Below are 8,029 nucleotides of genomic sequence, written 5' to 3' on the forward strand. Positions count from 1 at the left end.
ACAGTGTTCTGAGAATCGAAGGTTAACGCGAGGCAGCTGCAGACTGAGCGCTTTGGGTTGAATTATCGTGAAGGCACACCCTGCTCACACGCACAGCATTCCCTGGGAAGCTTTCTGAACCCTGTCCGAGCTGCTGTCCTCCCTTCCACATCTGAAGGGGTTCTCTTTCACAAATTTAAACGAGTTCTCCACTTCCAGCTCAAATATCAGACTCAAATCCGGCTGGATACTTCACTGTCAACCTAGAAGGGTCGCTGGACCCGAAACATGAACTCTGCATTCTCTTCGCAGATGCTGCCAGACCGGGTGAATGTATTGCCAGCAATTTCTGTTTTGTTTCTGAATTCCAGCAATTCTTTCGGTTTTCATTTACTTAACTGTGTCCTTGACTTCCTGCGATCTCATTATTAAATACAAAGGCGATTGAATGTAATGGACAGAATGTAATGCGCCAAATGAATGCACTTAATATAAACGCTATTAAATCGGTATTTCCTGAGCACGGTCTGACTGAAAGGGGGTTTTCTCTGTTGGAAATCTGCGTTGCCCACCTCCCCCCTACCGTCGGTAAGTGTCTCTTTAAGGGCCGAGACGCTGAACTTTGATTAAATATTAAATATCCCGGAAACGCCTCTTGAACAGGACAGTCAGTTACTAAGTCCAGCGCGGCTAACGGCTCTCACTCAAGTTTCATCGATTTGATTTTATTCTTTAAGGGAGGTCGTTTGAATCCAAGGTCGCGCTTCAACAGGGAGTTGTACAAAAGTTCCTCTCAGTGAGCCAGGCCCAAGTTTGAAGGTGCTTTATCACGCCTCTCTCAGAGGGGAGAGAAAGCTCAGATTTAACAGGGAGCTCCGGGAGACCATCGCCATGCCCTTGGGAAGTTAGACCGGGACAAACTGGGTTCAGATGCCGCCCTGAAGCGTGTCTGACATCAGGCTCTGAACTGGCCTGCGGGTGGGACAGAGGATGGAGGAAGCAAATTGAAAGGGGAGGGGGGAGAGAGAGAGAGAGGATTGGTCTCAGGAGGAGAGAGGGCTAATCACGCCCTGCCCGCCAGGAGCAGCGCCGATAGCCATGGAACCGGAGACAGGGTGGGCAGCAGCAGAACGGGAGCTTGGCCGGTGGGCCGGCCTCTACCAGCTCAGGTGGGGGGGGGGGGGGGGGGGGGGGAGAGAGAGGATTGGTCTCAGGAGGAGAGAGGGCTAATCTCGCTCTGCCTGCCAGGAGCAGCGCCGATTGCCATGGAACCGGAGACAGGGTGGGCAGCACCAGAACGGGAGCTTGGCCGGTGGGCCGGCCTCTACCAGCTCAGCGAGTAAACCTCCAACCCGATCCGCAACCTGAGCTACAAATCCTCTCCAAAATCTCAAATTGCGTGTGATCAATTTGATCCCCGGGTTTAATCCCAGAATGGACATCAGTCCCTCACCGAACAGGGAATACTTGCTCATTTCTCTTTCCTTCACTTGTGTTCTGGACTTTAACCTAAAGCTAATCCAGCCAGGGAATTCCATAGAAAGCATTCGGCGTTACTTTCATTACTGACTAGAAAAGTTGTGGGAAACACACACATAGACCCTGGCGCCCGCTCCATTTCCCATTCCCAGTCCCTTCAGAACCCTTCAAGTCTCATTCCCAGCTCTTCATAAACTGACAGATCGTTTCTCTGAGAGATGGATGGAGTGTGGGAAACATAGGGAATATTTCCTGTCGGAAGGAACATGTGAGGGAGTGCTCCAACACTGTCAACAACTCGGCAGCTCACTGCAATGGCCGTCATTTCAAGTTCAAACTCACAAAGGGTCACCCACCATCCCCTTCTCCCTTCCTTTCCCACATCCCCACCCCTCTTCCTCACTTCCCTTACAACCCCTCCCATTCCCCCTACACCCGTCCTCCCCCACACCCCTCCTCCCCTTCTCCCCCACATCCCTCCTCTTCACATTCCCTACAACCCCTCCTTCCCTTCCTCCTCCACATCCCCTCCCCTCTCACAGCAGTGCTGCCCCCGCTCCCCGTCCAGTCAATGAACTTCAAATCAATGAGTTTCAGTGACAGTTGAAATCCTGTCTAATACTGAACATAAACTGTCCCAGTCCCTTCTACTGTCTGTCTGTCGATAGCAACAGCCTGACTGCTTTCGGGAGCCCCACAGTGTGTGAGGCGAGGGTCAGCATATTTCCCCTCTGAACAATAGCGAGAGTCTCGATTTGTTACTTTACAAAACAAAAACAAATTGAAACGGACCCCTGTATGGAACTGGAAAGTAATTCATAACACTCACTGAAACTTGCACTCACGCTGTAATTCATTCTGTAACTCACCCCCTCACATTTACTCATTCTGTAACTCACCCTCACCAACTTTGTGACCCTCACTCACTGTAATTCACCCTCACTCCGTAACGCAACCTCACTCTGCAACCCTCACTGTAACTCACCCTCACTCTGCAACCCTCACTCACTGTAACTCACCCTCACTCACTGTAACTCACCCTCACTCACTGTAACTCACCCTCACTCACTGTAACTCACCCTCACTCACTGTAACTCACCCTCACTCACTGTAACTCACCCTCACTCACTGTAACTCACCCTCACTCACTGTAACTCACCCTCACTCACTGTAACTCACCCTCACTCACTGTAACTCACCCTCACTCACTGTAACTCACCCTCACTCACTGTAACTCACCCTCACTCACTGTAACTCACCCTCACTCACTGTAACTCACCCTCACTCACTGTAACTCACCCTCACTCACTGTAACTCACCCTCACTCACTGTAACTCACCCTCACTCACTGTAACTCACCCTCACTCTGTAACTCACCCTTACTCTGCAACCCTCACTCACTGTAACTCACCCTCACTCACTGTATCAACCTCACTCACTGTGTCTCACCCTCGCTCACTCTGACACACTGGTCACTGGAGTACAGCCTTCCAGCCACAGAGTATAATGGGCCCGTTTCACCTCTGCACGGATTTAGTTTGTCACAGGCGCTGAGTGGCCGAAACATTCCGACGTTCACCGACAGTACAGCAATCTGTCACTCACTGTAACTCACCTTCACTCTGCAATCCTCACTCACTGTAACTCACCTTCACTCACTAACTCACCCTCAGTCCGTAACTCACCCTCACCCTGCAACCCTCACTCACTGTAACTCACCCTCACTCACTGTAACTCACCCTCACTCACTGTCTCACCCTCACTCACTGTGTCTCACCCTCGCTCACTCTGACACACTGGTCACTGGAGTACAGCCTTCCAGCCACAGAGTATAATGGGCCCGTTTCACCTCTGCACGGATTTAGTTTGTCACAGGCGCTGAGTGGCCGAAACATTCCGACGTTCACCGACAGTACAGCAATCTGCCGGTGAAGTCGGTAACTGGGGCGAGGCTGGAACCGGCCGCAACAAGTCAGAAACCCCAGCCCACCCTGCGGTGAGAGAACCTCCTCCAGCCGAACCCCTCTGGTTATTACTAACAACTGCTCCTCGGATGCTGCTTCACCTGCTGTGCTTTTCCAGCACCATTCTCATCTAGACTCTGGTTTCCAGCATCTGCAGTCCTTGTTTTTACCTTATTACTAACAACCGCAGCATACCTCTCCAAGCCGCCAGAGGAACTTATCTGACTCTCCCCCCTGTCTCTGAGCGACCCAACACCGTCCTGACCTTGGTTATTTCATTGAGGTATGATACCCTGATCAATTCTCCCCGGAACGACCAGTCTTCCACACTCCAACTCTCCCTATAGGCCTGAGCAGGCAGAATGGTGAGCGAGCAGCTTGCGGCCATTCTGCCCTAACCGGCGACCTACTCCAATGGGATAGTAAGAGACACTGTCCCAACTCCCTGGGGTGAGTTGTAATGTGATGGGGAGTTCCTTCTGTGTAAATGCCCCTGCCCATGGACTGGGTGGGGCCAGCCTGGCACAGCCCGTGTACACGGGGTGCCAGTGGGGGGGTTTGTCTCTGGCGATGGGAATGTAGGTCCTGCCTCAGTCAGTGGCACTGGGCACAAGCCGAAAGAGCGCCCTCACCCTGCGGCGGCAGCATCTGCCAATTTCCCCACCCCAACTCACCCTCACGCTGCCTGGGGTTTGGTTGCTGGGTTCGGGAGCCCCGTATCCAACCGAGAGTTCAGAAACCCCAAAGGAAAACAGATAGTGCTGAAGCTGGTCTGACTGAACTTGAACTCTGGTTCTCTCTGTCTCTCTCCACAGGTGCTACTGGACCCGCTGGGTTTCCTCAACACTTTCTGTTTTTGTTTCAGATTTCCAGCATCGGTAGCACTCTGTCTGATAAAACTGAACCCATTTCTTTTCCGAACAGTCTGGGGTTCAGATGCGTTCGCGTGGATTGGTCTGTGTGCCTGCAGCCGTGCCATGTTTATTTATAGCACTGGTCTGTAAGTGCTGACCTGCATGAGGATATACAGTAGTGCCTTTCATCACTCAGATCTTTCCCAAATCCCTTTTTAACATTGAGCGGTTGAAAACTAACTCATCAGATCACAGTTAGTTTAAAACTACTGAACAAAGATTCCCAGGTGACCTACAACTGCTGACCCTGACTCCTGAACAGCTGCTAAAAGGCATTTTAGAAATTCAGAATTTGAGAAGAGTAGTTCAGCCTGGCTGGAAAACACTTGGAGGTTCACGGGGGAGAGGATTTCAGCTCCTGGCGTCTGAGTCCTGAAGATGCGGGTGGGCCGAGAGGTAGAAGTTAGAGATACCCTGGGCCAGCGGGCAGCGCCCTACCCGAGAGCTCTCACTCACCCCTCGGAAAATAAATCAACCCGAGACAAAAAAAAAATCCATTCACTCACCCCCATCCTCACACACACACCAAACACAGAAACACACACACACATACATTCACCCACCCATACAGGCACACACACACACAGGCACAGATACCCACACACACACACACAGACACACACATACAGGCACAAATATCCGCACAGAAACACACACACACACACATATACAGGCACAGATGCCCACACATATCCACACAGAAACACTCACCCACACACATTCATCCACCCATACAGGCACAGACCCACACACACAGACACACACCCACACATACAGGCATAGACACTCACTCCCACACCCACACAGGCACCTACCCACACACAGACACTCACCCACACAGACAGGCTGTGGCCACGCCTTCCCTTCCCCTGAGCATTGGCAGTGAACACGGAGCTGGAGTTAGGGAACGGTTTCTGATCCCCCACCCCGGAACATTGGGTCCCGGCTGCCAAATCATTGAAATGTAACCACCTGCTCTCACCGTTTGTTACTGTAATTTGTACCTATTTAGTAGGAGGTCGGTTGTGCAGGAAAATAAACAACAAGTTAGCCCAGGAGACTTCTGAAAAAATTAAACTACAATTTGGGACTATGTGCTTATTTTCTGTTTTCAAGGGACTGGGGTTTATTTTGCCGAATTACAAGGGTTTGTATTTAATCCTGTCTCGGAGAGTTAGTCCATGCTCCTCCAAGTTATCTGACTACGGGGACGCGGCTAGCCATGAACAAATAAAGCATGCTTTCAAATCCATATCCTGCGGGGCCTCCTGAGACAGGCTAATATTAGGAAGCAGACCCCTACCACCTCCGACTGACCACAGCAAATGGTTCAAGGCTACGGTTGCTGCTCACTTCAGGCCGCGTTTTTTCGTTCCCGGTAAATTATATGGTCCACTTCCTTGAGCTTCGGCGAATTAGAATTTTAACAAAAGGCTTCTTACAATCAGCGCCCCAGGCTTAATAAAAGCAGGATTCAACTTGCTACTAGTCTTGCCGAGAGACCAGCAGGATGGGAGACAGATTGGTTCCTGAATGCATTGGAATTGGTTTAACCATGACCGTGTGTCGGCCACATTATTTCCATCCTCCAAATTCAGGATTAATCTGGCACCAATTCTGATTGCAGGATCGATGTTTGCTTTTGGAGTCGAGAATATTTTAAAGCTTTTCAGTTTTGTTTATTTTACCCCCTCTGGGTGAGATTCCTGCTTCTCCAGAGGACTGAACAGGGCTCTTACTACAAACAACAACACAACACAAAAAGGGGGCAAATTTGGTGATAGGTCTTCAGAGATTTGGGGAGTTGAGTGTGGCTGATAAATGCTGCCTGACCGCTGGCATACTCTCCTCATTTTACACCGTATCAAATTCAATCTCAAGGTGAGGATTTCCCTCCAGTTAGATCCGACCGAAGCAAATTTTAAACCAGGCAAGCAGCGAGGTGGGGCAGTGGACTTTAATTAAAATGAAATCAAAATGCATATCGTTAGCCCGTCAGTTAAAGCGGGACTTCGATCAAACAAAGGTGGGAGGAAGTGAGGACTGCAGATGCTGGGAAACCAGAGTTTAGATTAGAGTGGTGCTGGAAAAGCACAGCAGGTCAGGCAGCATCCGAGTAGCAGGAAAATCGACATTTCAGGCAAAAGCCTTTCATCAGGAATAAGACTGATTCCTGTCTGTTCCTGAAGAAGGGCTTACGCCCGAAACCTCGATTCTCCTGCTCCTGGATGCTGCCTGACCTGCTGTGCTTTTCCAGCATTACAGTCTCGACAATAAAAAATGGGGGGTTCGGAGAGAGTGTAAGGAATTCCATTTGGGAGGAATCTTATCAGAAGGTTTACGTCACCTTCCCCGCTGCCACCTCCACCGTCTCTTTAACATTGTTAAAGCGGGGAATGAGCAAAGTTCAGCGGCAGCACTGACTGACGGGCCCCTGGATCCGAACGCACGGCTTTCAGTCCAAATGTTTCCATTTCCCTCCCATCGCCTGGCATTACAGTGCGCGGCGGTCATTATGAAAATCTGAGGATATTGAATCAAAAATAACATTCGGGGATTTTCACAAGCCGATCTGTCGTTAATCCGGGACACTGTGTACAGCGACAGTGAAATGCATTAGTCTCTCATAATCCATTCTGAATAACTGCCTGTCTATTAGTCCAGTGGGTATTAAACTAAAGCAACGGCACTCGCCCGTAACTGAATTATTAATGTTGTAAAGTGCTTTCATTCATTCATTTCGGCTGGGCAACTCTGTATCCCAGCTTTAGTAAACCCACGGCTGTCCGGAGTGTGAGAAGCTTGGACAGGGATAAGCCCCCCCGGTGGCCCAGTTAATGATGTTCTGGCCGAGTCCGCTCAGCGGAGCTTGTTCTCATCGGTGGGGCTTTCTAGTTCCCCACACCCCCACCACCTCTCTCTGTGTGTCTGTGTGTGGATGTGTATGTGTCTGGGTGTATGTGTGTCTGGTGATGGGTGGGTGTGTGTCTGAGTGTGTGTCTGTCTGGGTGTGTGTATCTGGGTGTGTGTGTGTATGTGTGTGTCTGAGTGTATCTCTCTGGATGTGGGTGTGTATCTGGGTGTGTGTGGGGGGGAGGGTGTTTGAGACTGTGTGTGTGTGTGTGTATGTGGAGGGGCTGGGGGGGGGGGGAGGGGGGAGGAACTGGGGGGAGGGGGAAGCCAGACTGCTCTCTGCACTAGCCCCCCAGCTCCAGCGGATGGAGGCAACTCTGGGTACACATCCACATTCCCGCTGGAGTTTCTTTTTTAAGTGTATTTTATCTACAACTTCTAAGTTGCTTTAACCCGGAGTGAACATGCGCCGAGAAAAGTCTTTAAAAATGATAGATGCAGTGGGAGCTGTCTGCGTGGCGGCGGGTCGGACAGGGCACAACACCGAAATATTCCGTGTTTCTCTCCGAGAATGTGACCTCCTGTTGTCCCCGCCTGCTGAAGGTAGCGGCAGAGAGACCACCAAAGCTCTCCCTCTCTACCTCTGTGCCCCTGTCTCAATCCCGCTCCCGCTGCATCTCCATGTTCCTCTGTGTTTGCCCCCCTCTCTCGCTTCCATCCAACATCTCCCTCTGCCCCTCTCTGCCGTCTCTGTCTCACCCTCTATCCCCCCTTCCTTTCTATCCCTGTCCCTCCCCTTCTCTGTCCCATTCTCTCTATCCCCCCTTCCTCTCTATCCCT

The 8,029-nt window shown here is 50.9% G+C and overlaps 1 protein-coding gene across 8 annotated transcripts in view; it reads right to left on the reverse strand.

Moving 5' to 3' along the window:
• The window catches only part of LOC122564903 (netrin-G2-like), a 109,189-nt gene that overhangs the window by 99,508 nt on the left and 1,652 nt on the right, over nt 1-8,029 (reverse strand). The window lies entirely within an intron of this gene.

Source organism: Chiloscyllium plagiosum, chromosome 30 (assembly GCF_004010195.1).
Source record: "Chiloscyllium plagiosum isolate BGI_BamShark_2017 chromosome 30, ASM401019v2, whole genome shotgun sequence".
NCBI classification, from domain to species: domain Eukaryota; kingdom Metazoa; phylum Chordata; class Chondrichthyes; order Orectolobiformes; family Hemiscylliidae; genus Chiloscyllium; species Chiloscyllium plagiosum.